This window comes from Drosophila takahashii, chromosome 2R (genome assembly GCF_030179915.1).
Source record: "Drosophila takahashii strain IR98-3 E-12201 chromosome 2R, DtakHiC1v2, whole genome shotgun sequence".
NCBI lineage: Eukaryota > Metazoa > Arthropoda > Insecta > Diptera > Drosophilidae > Drosophila > Drosophila takahashii.
Window position 1 is genome coordinate 10961414 of NC_091679.1, and position 27315 is coordinate 10988728.

The following is a 27315-nucleotide window of genomic DNA, read 5'->3' on the forward strand; positions in this document are numbered from 1 at the left end:
CCACTTTTGCCAGCTCGACCAATTAACGCTCCCTGAGTATTGAATTTTGTGGGAGGGTATCCGAACTGTATTTTAGGGTCATGGAATCAGTAAATTTGCACTTAAGAATCTTAAGAATATAGGAATCTTTTGTTCTACGACTTTTGGAAAAAGCCGCTACTTTAGCGGGAAAAAGCTAAAAATAGCTAAATTTCGTTAGTTTGTAAGTTCTACACTACTAAAGGTACCGACATGTGCTATACATCGTTTAAAAGGTATTTGGAAATACTTAAACGCCTTTTTAACTTAATTTGTTTAAATACAATGGCTTATAAATTATGATTGACCAATTTAAATTTAAATGTATGTATATATTAGCTCCTATGAGAGCAAATGTAAGCAAACAAAAACTTCTGATATCAAATAAAAACACCTCTTAACGAGGTAAAAAACTAGTGACGATCGCACCTTCAACATACAAAAGTTCTGATATCAACATTTGTGACGAAAAATTATTACACTCGTCATTAAATAGACTTTCTAATATTTTCTCATTCGGCACGCTGCAATAGAAAATGCCTGTGAAGGGAAAAAGACCGGAATAGTTTGCTAGGGCGGGCCGAATGAGAAAATATTAGAAAGTCTATTTAATGACGAGTGTAATAATTTTTCGTCACAAATGTTGATATCAGAACTTTTGTATGTTGAAGGTGCGATCGTCACTAGTTTTTTACCTCGTTAAGAGGTGTTTTTATTTGATTACAATTTCAGTCAGATGTTTGCAACGCAGTGAAGGAGACGTTTCCGACCACATAAAGTATATATATTCTTGATCAGCATCAATAGCCGAGTCCATCTAGCCATGTCCGTCTGTCTGTCTGTCTGTCTGTCGGTCCGTCTGTCCGTCTGTCCGTCTGTCCGTCGGTCCGTCGGTCCGTTTCTATGCGAACTAGTCCCTCAGTTTTAAAGCTATCGAGATGAAACTTTCTCAAAAGTCTTCTTTCTATTGCAGGTAGTACATATGTCGGAACGAGCCGGATCGGAACACTATATCTTATGGCTCCCATAGGAATAATCAAAAAAATGATAGAAAAACTATTGTAACTTTGAAGAAAGTAGGCGTTTTGATTTTTAACAATGTAAAAACAACATTTTAAGTAGGCATACCTGCAAGGGTATATAAACTTCGGCTGGTTGAAGTTAACTTCCTTTCTTGTTTTGGATAAAAATTGTTTTGGAGATCTAAAATCTTCAGCAATCTTAAAGGTAATTGGATGATGATGACTACCACCTAAGTATATAGATTCACACAACCAGCAACCAGCAGCATCTATATTTCTCCTAAAGGTAGGGCTACCATTGTTTAATAGCAAGAAACCAGCATTACGCATTGTTTGCATTAAAAAATCACCCTTGCTACTGTCGATATAGTCACCAAAGGATGTAGACCTGACATTAAAATCTCCTGCAATATCTACTTTGTCGAAAGGATCTAATTATACCCCTTACTCATAGAGTAAAAGGGTTTATTTCTTGGGTTTTCTACGCAGCGCAAGTTTATTTCAGCCGAGCGCCACGCCCCCTCTAACGCCCACAATCGCCCACTAACGATTTTAAAATGTGTCTGGCGGCCACACCTTTAAAGATTTCCGAGAAGTATAAATGCAATTTTGTTGTGTATATTTATACCTATCGAAATGTAGAACCATTCATTAAAAAGTTATGCGCAATCAAAAAAATGTTATATATCCATCTCTTTCGCACTCCCTTTAGCTGAGTGACGGGTATTAGATAGTCGGGACACCAAACCGACTATAGCGTTCTCTCTTTTTTTGAGACTATTCAGTTTGAGTAAGGTAAATGCTGTCTGTATAGGTATCTCAATCGTTTTTGTATTTTTGCAAAATGTTACATACGCTGACTTTTCGATTTTACAAGATTGTAATTAAATTAATTATAAAAAAACAATCTTCTCTTTATTGAGTTGGTTTTAGTTAAACAATTATTGATTACAACTACGCGTCGATCCATCGCTGCCGGCGAAAAAACATTTTCCAAAATTTCCTGATCAGAAAAACCAGTTAGAACTCCTTTGATTACACAGGCCGACAAAATGTGACATGGGTCGGTGACAAGGCCAGCCATCATTTTATTTCGATAAATGAGGCTTTTCTTAGCATAAGTTGCCACTACGCCTATAGTCCATCAGCTCTGGTATTTGCGGTATCTTTAATTTAAGAAAATTTTTGTTGGTAACTTTTCGGAATTAAATAGTTACATGTCTCTTTTATATGGTCGTATTGGAAAATTCAATCTAACTGAACCACAAGAGAAGTTTAAAAATTTTAATTTGTGAACAGCGTTTAAAAATTAAATAAAAATATTTTCTTCTACAATGCATTTTTTACCCAAAGATACCTTATGTCCTTAATTTTCAAGACGCTGATCATAATTTTGTGAATTGTTTTGGAAATTATAAAATTGTTTCTCTTACTTCCTTCACAGTGACGATTCACAAACTGTGCCCAAGCCTGTCATCATTTTACGTACAGTGAGTCCCATTAATATTCGTTTTTTTTTTGCAACTTCAAACGTAAATAAAATGTATAAAACTAATAAAATCAAAAAATTTAATGATGCAGGATTAAAGCTTGATTTATTACTTTTTCATAAATAGGGGAGAGGTCTGTAGGTTGAGACACCTTTTGTTTTTAGTCTCCCATTTGGGCATTCGCTTTTGAAACTTCACGTGTTAGGTACCTATCGAAAGCTTAGTCTTTAAGCTGTAAAAAAATTTTTTTCCCTTGGGAAAACTAAAAAATAATTTTTTTTGAAAAGTGCCAAAAAATGACAATTTGAAAAAGAGGTCTGTAGGTTGAGACACTTTTTAAAGTCAATAATACTCACACAAAAAGTACTCCAAACTATAAGGAACTATTAATTTATGTTAATTTAATCAATTTTGGCTCGTCCTAAATCATTTCCCATCCATTTTTTAAGAACTTAGACCAAATAACAATCAAAATCAAAAGGCTCTTTGAACATTCACTTTTCCCCTAATATCAAAGAAATGTACTAGGCAGAAAGCGACCTCTGTTGGCCTCAGGCCTTTATGTATGAAAAACGGGTGTCTCAACTTACACGCTCAAAGTGACTCAACTTACACAAAATGGGATGTTTCGGGAAAAAATTAATAACTTTTGTTCTGACTGTCACATTAAGCTGATTCTTTTTTTAATTAGTTAACAGTTAATATACTAATGTTTTAAATCTCTTAGGGCCGGTTTCTCGAGTGCCGGCTAATATTTCTCGAACAGATAAAGTCCCTGCTACGGCATTTTGGCTTTCTCGAGCATAAATGTGAGAGCTAACTTTGACAGGGACTCGGAGTCCCTGTTAAGCGTTTTCGGCTCGATAGACTGACAGCTGATTTCCCAAAGCCAACTAAGAAGAAGAAACGAAATCACAGCTGACTTTCCCCTTGAAATATACCCAAACAGCTGATGAAATAATCGAAGCACGCCATTTTTTGCGCTTCACAGCACAATTCTGTGCGTTAACAGCACTCTGTAATTGTTTCTCGTTCAGATAAATTAAAGCAGTCGAGAAAGCGGATTTGCTTTTACGAACAGTTTATCTGGTATTTAAGTTTTTCGAACAGATAGCTATCAGGGACTTTGACAGGGACTCGAGAAACCGGCCCTTACCAAGTTAATTTACGGACGTTATTAATTTTAAATGGAATTTTGAAAAAAGTAGACAAAAACTTTTTTGGTGCAAAATGATACACGACTCTCACAGCTTAAATCTGGCTAGAGCCTGGCTTATAATGTTTTCCCCAAAAGTTTACAAAAAAAAAATAAAAAAAATTTTTTTAGTGGAAAAGTTTTGAGAAAATTGAGTGTCTTAACTTACAGACTGTCTCAACCTACAGACCTCTCCCCTATATATATGTTACTAGCAATACCCGAAGCGACGTTGTCCGCTACTATAAGCAAAGCATTTATTGCTGATTTTTTCATATTTCCAAATTCAAATTAATATCCGAGTAAAATCCCGCCTAACCTTAGCTAAACAGTAAACCCACCTAAAGCGCACTAACATTCTATCCATATCCTTCTAGCCATAACATACCTTATATTACATAATATATCCTCACCTTAACCCCACGTATTTTATTCTCACCCTTTGCATACTTTTTTAGGACCCTAATGCTGTTTTCACTATTTCCTCGTCTTAACCCACCCTAACACCAGTTTTTCCTCTTCTTAGCTGACCTAACTTTAGTCTCACCTGAAAAAAATGTTTCCCTACTATACTTACTAACTTTAACTTCACTTTTTATACCCTTGTAGAGGGTATTATAATTTCAGTCAGATGTTTGCAACGCAGTGAAGGAGACGTTTCCGATCACATAAAGTATATATATTCTTGATCAGCACCAATAGCCGAGTCTATCTAGCCATGTCCGTCTGTCCGTCTGTCCGTTTCTATGCGAACTAGTCGCTCAGTTTTAAAGCTATCGCGATGAAACTTTCCCGAAAGTCTTCTTTCTATTGCAGGTAGTACATATGTCGGAGCGAGCCGGATCGGACCACTATATCTTAAGGCTCCCATAGGAATATTCAAACATATATAAGAAAATTCATTGTAACTTTGTAGGAAGAAGGCGTTTTAATTCTTGACTCTTTAAAAACAAAATTCAAAAACAGTAACGCTGAATCTGGAATCCCTGGAACTGCACCGAGTGAGTATTACTTTATCTGCAAGGGTATATAAGCTTCGGCTGACCGAAGGTAGCTTCCATTCTTGTTCTTATTTAAACTTGTTTGTCACCTTGACCCAAACGAACCTTACCTTTCTTACCTTCACCTTTACATCACCTTTAAACCTTATTTACATTACTTTTACCTTCACCATTCCCTTACATTACTTATACCCTAACCTATGTAATATCTCCTTAATCGCAACTTAACCCGTAACCTCACCTTATTCCCACCGTAACTCCACCGTTCTGGTAGCCTAAATATATCATTTTTGTTAGCTTTGCGAACGCAGAGAAAAACTCTTACTATTTTTTTACCGTTTTTTCGAACAGATCTAAAGCCCAAAAACCTTAAAAAAGAATATATTAAAAATGACACTTAAATACCTACCACTCGCCTTTAACACAATTTAAAACCAATTTTTTTAAAAAGTTTTGTAGGTACGTTTTAGCTGGTACAATTTCCAGATTATGAACGTTGTGCGAATACGACCTTTTCTTAAATAGGAATGTTATTTCTGCACGCATATATTTCATTTTATGTTTTTAAAGTACATATGGGCACTTCCATATTGTCGCTCAAGACGTTTGCACACCTTTAAAGTTGAAAAAAAATTGGAAAAAAATGGATTTAAATTTTAATAATGGGCTTTTCTTTTCACTCTTCCCAAGCTTTATTTTGTGTAAAAATCTTGATTTTGTACCATTTTTAGTTTTTAAGATATCGTTAAAAAACTGCCGTATTCGCTCGGGACAAAAATAGAAGTGGATTTCGGGGAAGTTCATTCAACAACAGAATTTAGCGAATTCTGATGAATATTCTGATTAATAGTTTAACATGTAAATGAAGCATTCAGTACAAAAAAATGTCACATATTAGCATTCCTAATGGATAAATTAACAACAGAAGACAGGTCCAAAAAATAACAAAAAAATAGCCTAAAACTGATTTTTGTGTATATTGGTGGCGTTTGTCATAAATATAATCAAACTATACTCCAAATTTTTAGTTAAGCTCAAGATCAAACTATTTAGAAACTAATATTGGGGCAAAATCATGTGGAAATCTGTTTTACTTAAGTTTTAAGGTTTTTTGCTTGGTGGACCTTTTGGTGGAAGTGCCCATATGTTCGTATGAATGTGTGTATACGCATATCTCCATAGTTTTTCTAATTTCTTTACAGTTTTAGAGTAGAGCCCAGAAACTAAAACTCCTGAATATTTTACGGAATACATACACATTTTGATTTAGAATTGCATCCATTAGGTGTGTTATCCTAATTTAATCATCACATACTTATGTACATGCCAATTTGTCGATGTGTCTGTGTGTAATTGCGTTTCTTACATTCAAATGTGAAAACCAATCACAAATTGTTTAAAATAAAAACAAAAACTCCTTATGCATTTTTCGGGTTAGCTTCACACTATGACTAAGAATTGCATCTATTAAATTATCCGTTCTGATGTCCAAATAGTAAAATTTTGATCAGGTGTTTCCAAACCAGAAAAAAAAAACATTTGCCGCCTCTCTTTTGCTTCTAATGACTCTCTCTCTGCTCTCTCGGTCTGCTTCTGCTCACGTTGTTTTTGTGAGAGCTATGTTCGAAATTCATTCGTGAGCAAGCATACAAAAAACAAAAACAACCCCCGCAATCTTACAAAAAAAATCATATAAAATCAACCATGGGTCCAAAAAAACAAAAAAAAATGCCTTTCTGATTGTATGGCATAGCTCCACACTTTAAACCAAGAACGGATCCGATCGCATAATCGTTGCGGAAAAAAAAATTTAGTACCCCCAACCGGAAGTCGGTTGGGGCTCATCTTCTGGGCTTTCAAAGATTTTCACAAATAAAGCTTAAAATAAAAATTTCAACTTGTTTGGTAGAAAACTGTGGAAATGGTTCATGTTTTAGTCCCGCGATTTAGCATTTTTTGAGAGTCCTGGGAGTCCTTAGGAGCCGAATTTTAAAAAATCCTTTCTTAGTGCACACCTCCTCTAACACACGACTCAGACCCAATTTTTTTCATAATTTTAGGTCTTATGATATATTTTTCACATAACAAAAAACGGCGGTGCACAGGATCCAGACGAATTGAAATCGGGGAAGAGTTAATTTTAAAAAAGCGGCATTATGGAGAAAGGAAGCAACCAAGGACATGAAAGATGACGACCCAGAGCCGAGCTACATCCCGAAGCTACCAACTCTGCGAAAACTTCGTGAAGAGGCAACTAACCGACATCTAGGAATCACCAAGGATCGTGATCCAATTTTAAGTTTATACCTCAAGAAGTATGAGGGTGTTTTGGCTGGATGCATCCTTGACATCGGACTGGATGAATTTTTCTGCATTTACTGCACAGGAGCCCAGCTAAAAACATATACCTCAAGGATACGAAGCGTAAACAAAATTTCGGTCGACGCTACTGGAAGCGTTGTTTTACCGATTGTAAAACCGAACGGAGATTCAAGCTACGTATTTTTATACCAAATTGTTATGGAGGGAGACGACAGCATATTTCCAGTCTTCCAAATGCTGTAGGCGAAGCATGATACTGCCAGCATCCAATTTTGGCTGAGCAGGTTTATTAGTTAGCGTCAAAGTGCAATTCAGCAAAATGCCGGCCAAACCCCTCTTACTTGCCGGAATTGATGCCACCTCTAATAAAATTGTGTCAGTACTTTGTATTATGGACCAATGTAATGAAAGACAAATTCCCTTCGAAATATGATGTCGGCTCTTCAGCATTGGTGGAAGCTTATTTCAAGGATCTCAAAAACACGGACATGAGTAAATTCGTGGTCCCTGCAAGCAAACAGGCGATATTTCTATCGCCTATCGTCCAGAAGTCACTTATTAGTAACTTCTGGAAGATAGAAACACGACAGAACACATTTTACAAAAACAAAAAGGGTCACGATCGTGGAGAAGTAACTTCTAAGACAGTTCTAGGCGATAAAAAGACGATAGAACACATTTTACAAAAACAAAAAGGGTTCAAATCGCGAGGAAGTAACTTCTGAGGCACTTCTGGACGATAGAATGGCGATAGAACACATTTGACTACCTAAAAAGGGAAATGTACTAGGCAGAAAGCGACCTCTGTTGGCCTCAGGCCTTTATGTATGAAAAACGGGTGTCTCAACTTACACGCTCAAAGTGACTCAACTTACACAAAATGGGATGTTTCGGGAAAAAATTAATAACTTTTGTTCTGACTGTCACATTAAGCTGATTCTTTTTTTAATTAGTTAACAGTTAATATACTAATGTTTTAAATCTCTTACCAAGTTAATTTACGGACGTTATTAATTTTAAATGGAATTTTGAAAAAAGTAGACAAAAACTTTTTTGGTGCAAAATGATACACGACTCTCACAGCTTAAATCTGGCTAGAGCCTGGCTTATAATGTTTTCTCCAAAAGTTTACAAAAAAAAAATAAAAAAAATTTTTTTAGTGGAAAAGTTTTGAGAAAATTGAGTGTCTCAACTTACAGACTGTCTCAACCTACAGACCTCTCCCCTATATATATGTTACTAGCAATACCCGAAGCGACGTTGTCCGCTACTATAAGCAAAGCATTTATTGCTGATTTTTTCATATTTCCAAATTCAAATTAATATCCGAGTAAAATCCCGCCTAACCTTAGCTAAACAGTAAACCCACCTAAAGCGCACTAACATTCTATCCATATCCTTCTAGCCATAACATACCTTATATTACATAATATTACCTCACCTTAACCCCACGTATTTTATTCTCACCCTTTGCATACTTTTTTAGGACCCTAATGCTGTTTTCACTATTTCCTCGTCTTAACCCACCCTAACACCAGTTTTTCCTCTTCTTAGCTGACCTAACTTTAGTCTCACCTGAAAAAAATGTTTCCCTACTATACTTACTAACTTTAACTTCACTTTTTATACCCTTGTAGAGGGTATTATAATTTCAGTCAGATGTTTGCAACGCAGTGAAGGAGACGTTTCCGATCACATAAAGTATATATATTCTTGATCAGCACCAATAGCCGAGTCTATCTAGCCATGTCCGTCTGTCCGTCTGTTCGTTTCTATGCGAACTAGTCGCTCAGTTTTAAAGCTATCGCGATGAAACTTTCCCGAAAGTCTTCTTTCTATTGCAGGTAGTACATATGTCGGAGCGAGCCGGATCGGACCACTATATCTTAAGGCTCCCATAGGAATATTCAAACATATATAAGAAAATGCATTGTAACTTTGTAGGAAGTAGGCGTTTTAATTCTTGACTCTTTAAAAACAAAATTCAAAAACAGTAACGCTGAATCTGGAATCCCTGGAACTGCACCGAGTGAGTATTACTTTATCTTCAAGGGTATATAAGCTTCGGCTGACCGAAGGTAGCTTCCATTCTTGTTCTTATTTAAACTTGTTTGTCACCTTGACCCAAACGAACCTTACCTTTCTTACCTTCACCTTTACATCACCTTTAAACCTTATTTACATTACTTTTACCTTCACCATTCCCTTACATTACTTATACCCTAACCTATGTAATATCTCCTTAATCGCAACTTAACCCGTAACCTCACCTTATTCCCACCGTAACTCCACCGTTCTGGTAGCCTAAATATATCATTTTTGTTAGCTTTGCGAACGCAGAGAAAAACTCTTACTATTTTTTTACCGTTTTTTCGAACAGATCTAAAGCCCAAAAACCTTAAAAAAGAATATATTAAAAATGACACTGGTACAATTTCCAGATTATGAACGTTGTGCGAATACGACCTTTTCTTAAATAGGAATGTTATTTCTGCACGCATATATTTCATTTTATGTTTTTAAAGTACATATGGGCACTTCCATATTGTCGCTCAAGACGTTTGCACACCTTTAAAGTTGAAAAAAAATTGGAAAAAAATGGATTTAAATTTTAATAATGGGCTTTTCTTTTCACTCTTCCCAAGCTTTAATTTGTGTAAAAATCTTGATTTTGTACCATTTTTAGTTTTTAAGATATCGTTAAGATATGTAAATGAAGCATTCAGTACAAAAAAATGTCACATATTAGCATTCCTAATGGATAAATTAACAACAGAAGACAGGTCCAAAAAATAACAAAAAAATAGCCTAAAACTGATTTTTGTGTATATTGGTGGCGTTTGTCATAAATATAATCAAACTATACTCCAAATTTTTAGTTAAGCTCAAGATCAAACTATTTAGAAACTAATATTGGGGCAAAATCATGTGGAAATCTGTTTTACTTAAGTTTTAAGGTTTTTTGCTTGGTGGACCTTTTGGTGGAAGTGCCCATATGTTCGTATGAATGTGTGTATACGCATATCTCCATAGTTTTTCTAATTTCTTTACAGTTTTAGAGTAGAGCCCAGAAACTAAAACTCCTGAATATTTTACGGAATACATACACATTTTGATTTAGAATTGCATCCATTAGGTGTGTTATCCTAATTTAATCGTCACATACTTATGTACATGCCAATTTGTCGATGTGTCTGTGTGTAATTGCGTTTCTTACATTCAAATGTGAAAACCAATCACAAATTGTTTAAAATAAAAACAAAAACTCCTTATGCATTTTTCGGGTTAGCTTCACACTATGACTAAGAATTGCATCTATTAAATTATTCGTTCTGATGTCCAAATAGTAAAATTTTGATCAGGTGTTTCCAAACCAGAAAAAAAAAACATTTGCCGCCTCTCTTTTGCTTCTAATGACTCTCTCTCTGCTCTCTCGGTCTGCTTCTGCTCACGTTGTTTTTGTGAGAGCTATGTTCGAAATTCATTCGTGAGCAAGCATACAAAAAACAAAAACAACCCCCGCAATCTTACAAAAAAAATCATATAAAATCAACCATGGGTCCAAAAGAACAAAAAAAAAATGCCTTTCTGATTGTATGGCATAGCTCCACACTTTAAACCAAGAACGGATCCGATCGCATAATCGTTGCCCCCGGTTGGGGCTCATCTTCTGGGCTTTCAAAGATTTTCACAAATAAAGCTTAAAATAAAAATTTCAACTTGTTTGGTAGAAAACTGTGGAAATGGTTCATGTTTTAGTCCCGCGATTTAGCATTTTTTGAGAGTCCTGGGAGTCCTTAGGAGCCGAATTTTAGAAAATCCTTTCTTAGTGCACACCTCCTCTAACACACGACTCAGACCCAATTTTTTTCATAATTTTAGGTCTTATGATATATTTTTCACATAACAAAAAACGGCGGTGCACAGGATCCAGACGAATTGAAATCGGGGAAGAGTTAATTTTAAAAAAGCAACCAAGGACATGAAAGATGACGACCCAGAGCCGAGCTACATCCCGAAGCTACCAACTCTGCGAAAACTTCGTGAAGAGGCAACTAACCGACATCTAGGAATCACCAAGGATCGTGATCCAATTTTAAGTTTATACCTCAAGAAGTATGAGGGTGTTTTGGCTGGATGCATCCTTGACATCGGACTGGATGAATTTTTCTGCATTTACTGCACAGGAGCCCAGCTAAAAACATATACCTCAAGGATACGAAGCGTAAACAAAATTTCGGTCGACGCTACTGGAAGCGTTGTTTTACCGATTGTAAAACCGAACGGAGATTCAAGCTACGTATTTTTATACCAAATTGTTATGGAGGGAGACGACAGCATATTTCCAGTCTTCCAAATGCTGTAGGCGAAGCATGATACTGCCAGCATCCAATTTTGGCTGAGCAGGTTTATTAGTTAGCGTCAAAGTGCAATTCAGCAAAATGCCGGCCAAACCCCTCTTACTTGCCGGAATTGATGCCACCTCTAATAAAATTGTGTCAGTACTTTGTATTATGGACCAATGTAATGAAAGACAAATTCCCTTCGAAATATGATGTCGGCTCTTCAGCATTGGTGGAAGCTTATTTCAAGGATCTCAAAAACACGGACATGAGTATATTCCACCGACCAGTGCGTGCAGATAAATTCGTGGTCCCTGCAAGCAAACAGGCGATATTTCTATCGCCTATCGTCCAGAAGTCACTTATTAGTAACTTCTGGAAGATAGAAACACGACAGAACACATTTTACAAAAACAAAAAGGGTCACGATCGTGGAGAAGTAACTTCTAAGACAGTTCTAGGCGATAAAAAGACGATAGAACACATTTTACAAAAACAAAAAGGGTTCAAATCGCGAGGAAGTAACTTCTGAGGCACTTCTGGACGATAGAATGGCGATAGAACACATTTGACTACCTAAAAAGGGAAATGTACTAGGCAGAAAGCGACCTCTGTTGGCCTCAGGCCTTTATGTATGAAAAACGGGTGTCTCAACTTACACGCTCAAAGTGACTCAACTTACACAAAATGGGATGTTTCGGGAAAAAATTAATAACTTTTGTTCTGACTGTCACATTAAGCTGATTCTTTTTTTAATTAGTTAACAGTTAATATACTAATGTTTTAAATCTCTTACCAAGTTAATTTACGGACGTTATTAATTTTAAATGGATTTTTGAAAAAAGTAGACAAAAACTTTTTTGGTGCAAAATGATACACGACTCTCACAGCTTAAATCTGGCTAGAGCCTGGCTTATAATGTTTTCCCCAAAAGTTTACAAAAAAAAAATAAAAAAAATTTTTTTAGTGGAAAAGTTTTGAGAAAATTGAGTGTCTCAACTTACAGACTGTCTCAACCTACAGACCTCTCCCCTATATATATGTTACTAGCAATACCCGAAGCGACGTTGTCCGCTACTATAATCGATTTAGCGTCGCTTGTGAACGGTTGTGTTTACCATTGTGCTCTGAGTTTTTGTTTTATATTGTGTTATTTCCGCAAGTATTTTGTGTTTATTTACTAACAAAGTTTAGCCTAACAATCGTGTTAGTGATTTTCATAGATCTCCCAGATTACGGGTACGTGGTTATAGTTATTTTAACATTTCCATTTGATTTATTTAATTTCTTGGCTTTGTTAGTGTAATTTGCACACTATAAATTGGCTCTTATATTCTCTCTCTTACTCTTACTCTCTCTCTCTCTGCCGCTCTATTATAACTGTAATTTCACTCTCTCTGAACCTGCCGAATTTCTTGTAGACCTATTCTCATAGTCTCTCTCTCTCTTGCTTGCTTGACATTTAACTGTTCGTGCGTTGAGTTGTTTTTGGTGCCCCACAAGCCACGCTCAGTCGATAGAAGACTTTTCTCTCGCGCTCTCTTTCGATTTAATTCGCGATCTCGCGCTCTTATACTGTTTGTGTTTTTGTGATTTTGTGGTTTTGGAATTTGATCCCAGTGCCAAATTTACTTGAGGTATTTTTTTATACTTTTATATACTTTTTATTTTATTCTCTTTATTCTCTAACATATTTTTCTTATAATGACTCCTATCTGTACTAAGAAAAATTGTAGGACTTCATCTAATGACCCTTTTGTTTACTGTTGGCTCTGCGAAGCAATGATGCATTCTAAATGTGCAGGATTTACTGGCAGAGTTAAAGACTTTATTGAAATGCGGATTGGTCTCATGTGGGTATGTGAGCACTGCAGGGATTTGGCAGTTGAGATGAGCAGCTTTATGAGGCAGACTCGAGACGGACTATGTAATCTTTCACGAGTTTTTAAACAGCTCAATGATGGATTTAATTCCGTATGTGAACAATTTAATAATAAAAAATTATTAACCGAGTCGCCCAAACGCAAAAAAGCTAGCTCAACGACAGTAAAGGCGAGTGTTGAATCCACTTTAAATCCAAACTTGGTAGCTGCTGCAGTTTCTGGTGACACAGGGGTAAGTGAACCACCTGTGCCAATGGATACTGCTAGTTCAGGTGTAGTCCCTGTCCCTGTAGCCCCTGTATCTGAATGTCAGGCTCCAGATCCGGCGGAATCAACCAATCTGGTGCCGACCATACCCATAGGTACAGTGGGCGCCGTTTCTGTCGCTCAGCCGAATGAGGTTCAGGCTGCTGCTGGGGGGCGTAAAAATCTCTCAGTTGTACCCAGACGTACAGCAGGTGCCGCTTCTGGCTCTCAGCTGAGTGAGGTTCAGACTGCTGCTGGGGGGCGTAAGAAACTCTCAGTTGTTCCACATAGGAAGCAACTATTTGTTTCAAGATTTACGCCTGATACCACATCTGAGGATGTTTTGGAATTCATTCGTGAAAAATTCCCATCTGAGGATATTGCGGTTGAACAATTTCGATTTTCATACGCCCGTAGGATATCGTCTTTCAAAATTTTTGCTCCGCCTGATGTGTTTAAAGAACTGCTTTCTGAAAGCTTCTGGCTTAATGATGATCTGGTTATAAAAGAATTTGTTCCTAATAAACCAAGAACAAATAATAGGCCTTCCACGGTGCCAAAAAACTGAAAAGTTTATTATTGGCTTACCAAAATGTTAGAGGACTTAACATGAAGCTACCCAAGCTTTATGCTGACTCCTCGGCATTTACGGACGATATCTTAGCTTTTACAGAAACTTGGCTGAAACCAGAAATAACAGACTCTGAAGTTCTTGCAAATAATTTTAATACCTACAGAACTGATCGCCTTTCCCGTAGGGGGGGCGGCGTTCTAATTGCTGTTACTTCTATCCTAAATTCTGAGAGAATTCACTCTCATGTCCCTAGTGACATTGAATTTGTTGGTGTGAAAGTTACCCTCCAATCCTTGTCTATCTTTATTACATGTTCCTATATTCCACCTGGCTCTGACCTTATAATTTATGAGCAACATCTAGCAGCTATTAAATCTATTCTATCCTTTCTTTCCAATAGAGACCTTTTGATTGTTTTGGGTGATTTTAATCTCCCGGATATTTCTTGGTCCCCTCCTTCTGACTCACTTGTCGCTCTACCCTTATCCGCCCATGACTTTGTGGATGGCCTTTTAGAATTATCGTTACAGCAAGTTAGCTTTATACGTAATTCATTAAATAGACAATTAGATCTTGTGTTTGTTTCAGATCCGTCTGAAGTCACAGTATCTAGAATTGACGCTCTTGTGGTACCAGAATGACCGATACCATCCATTATTATTATTATTATAGCGTTCTAAACACTTTTTTTAATGAATGCGTTCCTGATAGGCTTCCTCCAAAGCCAAACAGGCCCCCTTGGTTTACAAATGCGCTTCAACGACTTAAAAATCTTAAATCAAACACTTATAAAAAGTATAAAAAATCGGGTAGGCCATCCGATTTTTCGAAATATGTGGTGGCTCGATCTGATTTTAACGTTCTTAACAGTCATTGCTATTCTATGTATTTAGATCGCTGTAAATTTGAATTTTCAAATGACCCGAAGCAGTTTTATAACTTTGTCAACGCAAAGCGAAAGTCATCAGCTTTGCCTTCATCGGTTCGATTTAACTCAATGGAGGCATCGACTGACTCTGAAATTGCTGATTTATTCTCTGACTTTTTCCAAACTACTTATAGCTCTTCTTCATGGACAGAATCAAATTACCGTAATCCCTTAAATAGGGCAAATTGTATTTTTTCCCCTATAATTACCGAAAGTTCTCTCTTAAGAAATTTAACATCAACAACGCCAACTTATTCTCCCGGTCCTGATGGACTTCCTGGGTGTGTGCTTAAGTTTTGTGCATCAACCATCTGCAAACCTATTCTCAAACTTTTTCAATTGTCTATTTCATCATCAGTTTTTCCAACTATCTGGAAGGATTCTTTTATTATTCCACTTCACAAAAAGGGTGCGAAGGCGGATGCCCAGAATTATAGAGGTATTTCTAAATTGTCGGCTATTCCAAAAGCCTTTGAACGTATTATCACTTCTCATTTGCAACATTTATGTTCCTCGCTAATATCACCGTGTCAGCATGGTTTTGTTAAGCGAAGATCGACTACCACCAACCTACTTGAATTGTCATCAATTGTAATAAATGGATTTAACAATAAAATGCAGACTGACGTTGTATATACAGATTTCAGTAAAGCCTTTGACTCTGTTAACCACTCTCTTCTTTTATTCAAATTAGATTTGCTTGGCTTTCCATGTAATCTATTAACTTGGATTTCAAGCTATTTGAATGGGAGGACTCAGAGGGTTATATTTAAGAACGCTGTTTCAAAAACGATCCATGTGACATCTGGAGTACCTCAGGGTAGTCATTTGGGCCCTTTGCTGTTTACTTTGTTTATTAACGATCTTCCCTCTATTGTAACACATTCTCGTGTACTAATGTATGCTGATGATGTTAAGCTTTGTTTGACTTATAATAATATAGAGTCTGGTTTTGGCTTACAATCAGACATTGATCATTTTCAAGTATGGTGTGAGTATAACCTCTTAAATTTGAACTGCCTAAAATGCAACGTAATGACCTTTTATAGGGTTACCCCAACCTTTATAAGTTATTCGCTTCAGAATTTGCCACTTGACCGTATATATTCAGTAAATGACTTAGGCGTTCTTCTGGACCCGAAGCTTAAATTTGACTGCCACATAATGTCGACAGTCAATAAAGCTATGAGTGTTCTTGGGTTTATAAAGCGTTGGTCAAAAGAATTTGATGACCCTTATATAACCAGTTATTATTTACCTCCCTTGTCCGTCCTATATTGGAATATTGTTCTTCGGTTTGGAGCCCACAATACCAAGTCCACATTGACCGTATAGAGTCGGTACAAAAAAAATTTCTCCTTTTTGCCCTTCGTAGTTTGAACTGGGATCAAAACGTAAGGCTACCTTCCTACCAGAGTAGATTATTATTGCTTAATCTGCCCACACTTGCAAATCGTAGAAAAATGCTGGGTACCATTTTTATGCATAATCTTATAAGAGGTGATATTGATTCTGTAGAACTTGTTAGCCGCCTAACTTTTAATGTTCCCGTTAGACTAACACGTAATTATCAACCTCTTAATTTACCTCGATGTACATCAAATTTTGGTCTGCACGAGCCCTTTCGCGTTCTATGTAATAACTATAACGTTCTTTATCATTTAATTTGCACATCAACTTCTATCCCGGTATTAAAAACTAACATTTTAACTCATTTGCTTCACTCCTAACTGCATGTTTTTTTTTTTTTATTATTTGTCCCGTCTTTATTGGTTTTATGTATTCTTCCTCGCGAACTCGCATTTTTGCCCAAATTTACAAAAGGGCCCCGCGCGTAACAAGCACGTGCTTGGTGTCGTTGGGCCACTTGTTTGTACTTCTCGTAGTGCATCAACGTCCATCATATAAGCAAAGCATTTATTGCTGATTTTTTCATATTTCCAAATTCAAATTAATATCCGAGTAAAATCCCGCCTAACCTTAGCTAAACAGTAAACCCACCTAAAGCGCACTAACATTCTATCCATATCCTTCTAGCCATAACATACCTTATATTACATAATATTACCTCACCTTAACCCCACGTATTTTATTCTCACCCTTTGCATACTTTTTTAGGACCCTAATGCTGTTTTCACTATTTCCTCGTCTTAACCCACCCTAACACCAGTTTTTCCTCTTCTTAGCTGACCTAACTTTAGTCTCACCTGAAAAAAATGTTTCCCTACTATACTTACTAACTTTAACTTCACTTTTTATACCCTTGTAGAGGGTATTATAATTTCAGTCAGATGTTTGCAACGCAGTGAAGGAGACGTTTCCGATCACATAAAGTATATATATTCTTGATCAGCACCAATAGCCGAGTCTATCTAGCCATGTCCGTCTGTCCGTCTGTCCGTTTCTATGCGAACTAGTCGCTCAGTTTTAAAGCTATCGCGATGAAACTTTCCCGAAAGTCTTCTTTCTATTGCAGGTAGTACATATGTCGGAGCGAGCCGGATCGGACCACTATATCTTAAGGCTCCCATAGGAATATTCAAACATATATAAGAAAATTCATTGTAACTTTGTAGGAAGTAGGCGTTTTAATTCCTGACTCTTTAAAAACAAAATTCAAAAACAGTAACGCTGAATCTGGAATCCCTGGAACTGCACCGAGTGAGTATTACTTTATCTGCAAGGGTATATAAGCTTCGGCTGACCGAAGGTAGCTTCCATTCTGGTTCTTATTTAAACTTGTTTGTCACCTTGACCCAAACGAACCTTACCTTTCTTACCTTCACCTTTACATCACCTTTAAACCTTATTTACATTACTTTTACCTTCACCATTCCCTTACATTACTTATACCCTAACCTATGTAATATCTCCTTAATCGCAACTTAACCCGTAACCTCACCTTATTCCCACCGTAACTCCACCGTTCTGGTAGCCTAAATATATCATTTTTGTTAGCTTTGCGAACGCAGAGAAAAACTCTTACTATTTTTTTACCGTTTTTTCGAACAGATCTAAAGCCCAAAAACCTTTAAAAAGAATATATTAAAAATGACACTTAAATACCTACCCCTCGCCTTTAACACAATTTAAAACCAATTTTTTTAAAAAGTTTTGTAGGTACGTTTTAGCTGGTACAATTTCCAGATTATGAACGTTGTGCGAATACGACCTTTTCTTAAATAGGAATGTTATTTCTGCACGCATATATTTCATTTTATGTTTTTAAAGTACATATGGGCACTTCCATATTGTCGCTCAAGACGTTTGCACACCTTTAAAGTTGAAAAAAAATTGGAAAAAAATGGATTTAAATTTTAATAATGGGCTTTTCTTTTCACTCTTCCCAAGCTTTATTTTGTGTAAAAATCTTGATTTTGTACCATTTTTAGTTTTTAAGATATCGTTAAAAAACTGCCGTATTCGCTCGGGACAAAAATAGAAGTGGATTTCGGGGAAGTTCATTCAACAACAGAATTTAGCGAATTCTGATGAATATTCTGATTAATAGTTTAACATGTAAATGAAGCATTCAGTACAAAAAAATGTCACATATTAGCATTCCTAATGGATAAATTAACAACAGAAGACAGGTCCAAAAAATAACAAAAAAATAGCCTAAAACTGATTTTTGTGTATATTGGTGGCGTTTGTCATAAATATAATCAAACTATACTCCACATTTTTAGTTAAGCTCAAGATCAAACTATTTAGAAACTAATATTGGGGCAAAATCATGTGGAAATCTGTTTTACTTAAGTTTTAAGGTTTTTTGCTTGGTGGACTTTTTGGTGGAAGTGCCCATATGTTCGTATGAATGTGTGTATACGCATATCTCCATAGTTTTTCTAATTTCTTTACAGTTTTAGAGTAGAGCCCAGAAACTAAAACTCCTGAATATTTTACGGAATACATACACATTTTGATTTAGAATTGCATCCATTAGGTGTGTTATCCTAATTTAATCATCACATACTTATGTACATGCCAATTTGTCGATGTGTCTGTGTGTAATTGCGTTTCTTACATTCAAATGTGAAAACCAATCACAAATTGTTTAAAATAAAAACAAAAACTCCTTATGCATTTTTCGGGTTAGCTTCACACTATGACTAAGAATTGCATCTATTAAATTATTCGTTCTGATGTCCAAATAGTAAAATTTTGATCAGGTGTTTCCAAACCAGATTTGCCGCCTCTCTTTTGCTTCTAATGACTCTCTCTCTGCTCTCTCGGTCTGCTTCTGCTCACGTTGTTTTTGTGAGAGCTATGTTCGAAATTCATTCGTGAGCAAGCATACAAAAAACAAAAACAACCCCCGCAATCTTACAAAAAAAATCATATAAAATCAACCATGGGTCCAAAAAAACAAAAAAAAAATGCCTTTCTGATTGTATGGCATAGCTCCACACTTTAAACCAAGAACGGATCCGATCGCATAATCGTTGCCCCCGGTTGGGGCTCATCTTCTGGGCTTTCAAAGATTTTCACAAATAAAGCTTAAAATAAAAATTTCAACTTGTTTGGTAGAAAACTGTGGAAATGGTTCATGTTTTAGTCCCGCGATTTAGCATTTTTTGAGAGTCCTGGGAGTCCTTAGGAGCCGAATTTTAAAAAATCCTTTCTTAGTGCACACCTCCTCTAACACACGACTCAGACCCAATTTTTTTCATAATTTTAGGTCTTATGATATATTTTTCACATAACAAAAAACGGCGGTGCACAGGATCCAGACGAATTGAAATCGGGGAAGAGTTAATTTTAAAAAAGCGGCATTATGGAGAAATGAAGCAACCAAGGACATGAAAGATGACGACCCAGAGCCGAGCTACATCCCGAAGCTACCAACTCTGCGAAAACTTCGTGAAGAGGCAACTAACCGACATCTAGGAATCACCAAGGATCGTGATCCAATTTTAAGTTTATACCTCAAGAAGTATGAGGGTGTTTTGGCTGGATGCATCCTTGACATCGGACTGGATGAATTTTTCTGCATTTACTGCACAGGAGCCCAGCTAAAAACATATACCTCAAGGATACGAAGCGTAAACAAAATTTCGGTCGACGCTACTGGAAGCGTTGTTTTACCGATTGTAAAACCGAACGGAGATTCAAGCTACGTATTTTTATACCAAATTGTTATGGAGGGAGACGACAGCATATTTCCAGTCTTCCAAATGCTGTAGGCGAAGCATGATACTGCCAGCATCCAATTTTGGCTGAGCAGGTTTATTAGTTAGCGTCAAAGTGCAATTCAGCAAAATGCCGGCCAAACCCCTCTTACTTGCCGGAATTGATGCCACCTCTAATAAAATTGTGTCAGTACTTTGTATTATGGACCAATGTAATGAAAGACAAATTCCCTTCGAAATATGATGTCGGCTCTTCAGCATTGGTGGAAGCTTATTTCAAGGATCTCAAAAACACGGACATGAGTATATTCCACCAACCAGTGCGTGCAGATAAATTCGTGGTCCCTGCAAGCAAACAGGCGTCCAGAAGTCACTTATTAGTAACTTCTGGAAGATAGAAACACGACAGAACACATTTTACAAAAACAAAAAGGGTCACGATCGTGGAGAAGTAACTTCTAAGACAGTTCTAGGCGATAAAAAGACGATAGAACACATTTTACAAAAACAAAAAGGGTTCAAATCGCGAGGAAGTAACTTCTGAGGCACTTCTGGACGATAGAATGGCGATAGAACACATTTGACTACCTAAAAAGGGAAATGTACTAGGCAGAAAGCGACCTCTGTTGGCCTCAGGCCTTTATGTATGAAAAACGGGTGTCTCAACTTACACGCTCAAAGTGACTCAACTTACACAAAATGGGATGTTTCGGGAAAAAATTAATAACTTTTGTTCTGACTGTCACATTAAGCTGATTCTTTTTTTAATTAGTTAACAGTTAATATACTAATGTTTTAAATCTCTTACCAAGTTAATTTACGGACGTTATCACTATGGACGGCAGTCCATGTAGTGACGAAGCGCACCAGGAGAGTGTGCGAAGGCGACTACTATATATACACGAAGAAATGAAAATCTACTGTGATGGTCCGATCATAATGAATGATACACCTATCGAAAGGTATTGCGAAAACTAACAGGATTGCATACCAAGACTTTAAGAAAATCAATTGGCTTGGGAGAGAGAGCGGTGAAAGTGAAAAAGTGAAAATTTCGAAATTTGGAGCTGTTGGGGCCGGTGGGGATAAATGCCCCGTCGCAATGTTTTAGTAGTTTTTCTATTGAAAATTCCCGTCGAATGAGGGGTCATATGATAAAATCCGATGCTCCGTTCAAGAGTTATAGCCAAAATAAGATTTTCTTCTTCTTCCCAAAATGAAATAATTTGTCCCTTTGTTTGTGGGTATGCATCAAATCGTGGTTTTAGGATCCTGAACTAAATTTTACTGTGCTTAGCAGCAGGATATGAACAACGTTTGTTCTACAACTTTTGGAAAAACCCGCTAGTTTGGCGGGAAATCATTGAAAAAAGCTAGATTTTGACGGCTTATAGTTTCTAAACGACCAAAGCTACAGACTCGTGCTATACCTCGTTAAAAAGGTAATTTAAAATGCTAATCGCGTTGCCTTGGGTAAAATTGGCTTAATGCAATAGTTTAAAATTTATGGCTAAAAGTTGTTTTTTTAAATCACTTTTTAGCTATTTTCTCAAAAACGGCTCTAACGATTTTCTTTACAACTTTAAACTGTATAGCCCTTGAGATTCCTTAAATTTTGGTATATAACACATTATTGTAAAAAGTCACGTTTAAAAGTTATTTTTATACGAAAATAGCCACTTTTGCCAGCTCGAACAACTAACGCTCCCTGAGTATTGAATTTTGTGTGAGGGTATACGAACTGTATTTTGGGGTCATGGAATCAGTAAATTTGCACTTAAGAGTTCCATATAGGAATCTTTTGTTCTACGACTTTTGGAAAAAGCCGCTACTTTAGCGGGAAAAAAGCTAAAAATAGCTAAATTTCGTTAGTTTTTAAGTTCTACACTACTAAAGGTACAGAAATGTGCTATACCTCGTTTTAAAGGTATTTTGAAATACTTAAACGCCTTTTTAACTTAATTTGTTTAAATACAATGGCTTACAAATTATGATTGACCAATTTAAATTTAAATGTATATACTAGCATGAGAGCAAATGTAAACAAACAAAAACTTCTGATATCAAATAAAAACACCTCTTAACGAGGTAAAAAACTAGTGACGACCGCACCTTCAACATACAAAAGTTCTGATATCAACATTTGTGACGAAAAATTATTACACTCGACATTAAATAGACTTTCTAATCTTTTCTCATTCGTCACGCTGCAATAGAAAATGCCTGTAAAGGGAAAAAGGCTGGAATAGTTTGCTAGGCCCAAAAGTGTCTCAGAAGTTACTTCTTCGCGATCGCAAGCCTTTTTAGGTAGTCAAATGTGATCTATCGCCATTCTATCGTCCAGAAGTGCCTCAGAAGTTACTTCTTCGCGATTTGAACCCTTTTTAGGTAGTCAAATGTGTTTTATCGCCATTCTATCGCCCAGAAGTGCCTCAGAAGTTACTTCCACGCGATTTGAACCCTTTTTGTTTTTGTAAAATGTGTTCTATCGTCTTTCTATCGCCTAGAAGTGTCTTAGAAGTTACTTCTCCACGATCGTAACCCTTTTTGTTTTTGTAAAATGTGTTCTACCGTCTTTCTATCGCCTAGAAGTGTCTTAGAAGTTACTTCTCCACGATCGTGACCCTTTTTGTTTTTGTAAAATGTGTTCTATCGTATTTTAATCGTCCAGAAGTGACCAAGAAGTGACTTCTTCGCGATAGATGTATATTTTGTTTTTGTAAAATGTGTTCTGTCGTGTTTCTATCTTCCAAGAAGTTACTAAGAAGTGACTTCTGGACGATAGGCGATAGAAATATCGCCCGTTTGCTTGCAGGGATATTTCTGAAAAAAGCGACGTGGAATACCTTTTAAAAGAGGAAAACTGGAAGGTGAAGAACAACACAAAAAATCCATCAGATTGTAATGTCAAAGAAGAAGAAGAAAATGAAAGCAATAATAAACCAAGAGGATTTAATTTACAATCGGCCTCATCGAAGGCAAAGGGATGAGATCCTACATAATGGCGGATCAATGGGCCCTATATGGATTGGAAATAAATTGATACAATTCAAAAACACTTGTCCAATTGATTCGCTAGTGGAAATATTATCGACCGCATACATGGATAATTATTATTATAAAAACAAATTGGATTCGAATACGGATAACCTGACAGTAGCTTTGATAAAAAAAATATGCCGTCGAGGGAATTTCTGCCAGCCTGTACTGCGAAAGAGGTCTGATTTTAATGTCTTTTTTTAAGGAAAAAAACAAGAGAGAACGCTATAGTCGGGTTCGTGTCCCGACTATCTAATACCCGTGACTCGGCTAAATGGAGTGCGAGGGAAATGGATATATATTTTTGGATTGCGTATAACTTTTTAATGAATGGTCCAATTTGAAAAATGTCTTCTACATTTCGATAGGTATAAATATACACAACAAAATATACACAACAATTTGAAAAATGTCTTCTACATTTCGATAGGTATAAATATACACAACAAAATTGCATTTATACTTCTCGGAAATCTTTAAAGGTGTGGCCGCCAGACACATTTTAAAATCGTTAGTGGGCGACTGCGGGCGTAAAAGGGGGCGTGGCGCTCGTCTGAAATAAACTTGCGCTGCGTAGGAAGCCCAAGAATATGTGTCGAAAATCTCAACCTTCTAGCTTTTGTAGTTTCTGAGATCTCAGCGTTCATAAGGACAGACAGACAGACAGACAGACAGACAGACAGACAGACAGACAGACAGACAGACAGACAGACAGACAGACAGACAGACAGACAGACAGACAGAAAGACAGACAGACAGACAGACAGACAGACAGACAGACAGACAGACAGACAGACAGACAGACAGACAGACAGACAGACAGACAGACAGACAGACAGACAGACAGACAGACAGACAGACAGACAGACAGACAGACAGACAGACAGACAGACAGACAGACAGACAGACAGACAGACAGACAGACAGACAGACAGACAGACAGACAGACAGACAGACAGACAGACAGACAGACAGACAGACAGACAGACAGACAGACAGACAGACAGACAGACAGACAGACAGACAGACAGACAGACAGACAGACAGACAGACAGACAGACAGACAGACAGACAGACAGACAGACAGACAGACAGACAGACAGACAGACAGACAGACAGACAGACAGACAGACAGACAGACAGACAGACAGACAGACAGACAGACAGACAGACAGACAGACAGACAGACAGACAGACAGACAGACAGACAGACAGACAGACAGACAGACAGACAGACAGACAGACACACAGACAGACAGACAGACAGACAGACAGACAGACAGACAGACAGACAGACAGACAGACAGACAGACAGACAGACAGACAGACAGACAGACAGACAGCTCCAGCTAGTGACCCTGATCAAGAATAAGTATACTTTATGGGGTCGGAAACGCATACATACTTTTGCACGATTACAATATACCCTTTTACTCTACGAGTAACGGGTATAACAACACCGTACTGTGCCACACAAATATTGCAGCATTTATTGACCAAGCCCTGAATGGAATACCGAGCGCAACAAGCCGTCGTTTACATAAAAAAGGTGCCACAAACGAGTGCGAGAACCACACATCAATACATCAACGGAGCTAATGGATTCAGAAAAGGTCAAGGATCTCGGTGTTGCCAAGGCGTTGCTCACCTTTGTTGACGAATTTTTTGAAGAATCCGAATAAATATGCAGAAGATGCTACGGAGAAGAGATCGTTGAAAGAGATCCAGGTCCTCATGTTATAATAGACATAGAATTTGGGACGCATACTGCCTTTCATCAAAAATCCACAGCCGGCTCAACAGGATCTGCAAATTGCTCCTAATACCACAGGAAATAGTAATACAGAATAGAAAATACATTCTGAGTGGTGCCATTGAGTACCTTCCAGCGGCAGGAAATGGAATTGGGCACTACATTTCTTATTGCCGCAGACTAACAGGATATTGGGAAGTTCACGATGATATGTGCCAACAATGGAAAAGATTCACGGCTTCTACCACGAAAATGATTTTCCATATACTTGTATATACGCAGACCGAGTAATATGTATTGTATATTAATTTAAAATTCGAATTTTGTACAATTATTGTAAAGATGATTCATTGTTATTTTGATAAAAAAAATGTTATTTTGTTTAAGTGATAGTGATCCGATTTTTAAAATATTTAGTTCGAAATTCAGAAATATATAAAAAATAATATTCCCAAGAGTAGAAGGTAATACTTGAAGAAACACCGAAGCAAGAATTTTTTAACGTTTTTTTTTTCCGATCGTACCTATGGGAGCTATAAGATATAGTTGTCCGATCCGGTCGGTTCCGACATATATACTACCTGCAAAAGAAAAAAGACTTTTGGGAAAGTTTCATCCCGATAGCTCAAAAACTGAGAGACTAATTTGCGTAGAAACAGACAGACGGACGGACAGACGGACAGAAGGACAGACGGACATGGCTAGATCGACTCGTCTTGTGATGCTGATCAAGAATATATATACTTTTTGGGGTCGGAAACGTCACCTTCACTGCGTTGCAAACTTCTGACTGAAATCATAATACCCTCTGCAAGGGTATAAATATAAATTGTTATAAAGTTTACAAAATTTGTTTTTTTTTTGTGGGAAGCTAAACTAAAGTGTTTGGCTTTAAGGGATGGAAATTAAAAAAGAAGAGATTGACAGTAGTTTCTTATTTTTAAATATTTACTTTTAAGGTTTGGAATCAAACTATTTGTAAGGGGTTTGCAAGTTTATTGTTAAAAATATGTAATCTTAAAGAGATTTTTATTATTTGTAAGTGGTGGCCGAAAATTGTTTACAACACAAGTGGACTCATCGAGGACTTATCTGTCCACCAAAAAATTGTTGAAATGTTTAATTTTTTTCGAAATTCAGTGAAAACTTAAAAGTGGTATTCTTCCAAAGTTTTGACTTTTTCAAAAATCTAAAGACAGACAGACAGACAGACAGACAGACAGACAGACAGACAGACAGACAGACAGACAGACAGACAGACAGACAGACAGACAGACAGACAGACAGACAGAAAGACAGACAGACAGACAGACAGACAGACAGACAGAAAGACAGACAGACAGACAGACAGACAGACAGACAGACAGACAGACAGACAGACAGACAGACAGACAGACAGACAGACAGACAGACAGACAGACAGACAGACAGACAGACAGACAGACAGACAGACAGACAGACAGACAGACAGACAGACAGACAGACAGACAGACAGACAGACAGACAGACAGACAGACAGACAGACAGACAGACAGACAGACAGACAGACAGACAGACACACAGACAGACAGACAGACAGACAGACAGACAGACAGACAGACAGACAGACAGACAGACAGACAGACAGACAGACAGACAGACAGACAGACAGACAGACAGCTCCAGCTAGTGACCCTGATCAAGAATATGTATACTTTATGGGGTCGGAAACGCATACATACTTTTGCACGATTACAATATACCCTTTTACTCTACGAGTAACGGGTATAACAACACCGTACTGTGCCACACAAATATTGCAGCATTTATTGACCAAGCCCTGAATGGAATACCGAGCGCAACAAGCCGTCGTTTACATAAAAAAGGTGCCACAAACGAGTGCGAGAACCACACATCAATACATCAACGGAGCTAATGGATTCAGAAAAGGTCAAGGATCTCGGTGTTGCCAAGGCGTTGCTCACCTTTGTTGACGAATTTTTTGAAGAATCCGAATAAATATGCAGAAGATGCTACGGAGAAGAGATCGTTGAAAGAGATCCAGGTCCTCATGTTATAATAGACATAGAATTTGGGACGCATACTGCCTTTCATCAAAAATCCACAGCCGGCTCAACAGGATCTGCAAATTGCTCCTAATACCACAGGAAATAGTAATACAGAATAGAAAATACATTCTGAGTGGTGCCATTGAGTACCTTCCAGCGGCAGGAAATGGAATTGGGCACTACATTTCTTATTGCCGCAGACTAACAGGATATTGGGAAGTTCACGATGATATGTGCCAACAATGGAAAAGATTCACGGCTTCTACCACGAAAATGATTTTCCATATACTTGTATATACGCAGACCGAGTAATATGTATTG

General features: G+C 37.2%; 1 long non-coding RNA gene across 1 annotated transcript; it reads right to left on the reverse strand.

Moving 5' to 3' along the window:
• Positions 1-1851: 1851 nt before the first annotated feature.
• On the reverse strand, positions 1852-25424 carry LOC138912738 (uncharacterized). Its single transcript, XR_011418295.1, has 2 exons — positions 24842-25424; positions 1852-2206 (listed from the first exon to the last, which is right to left on the reverse strand). It is a non-coding gene; the product is annotated as an uncharacterized lncRNA (long non-coding RNA).
• Between the last annotated feature and the right edge of the window lie 1891 nt (positions 25425-27315).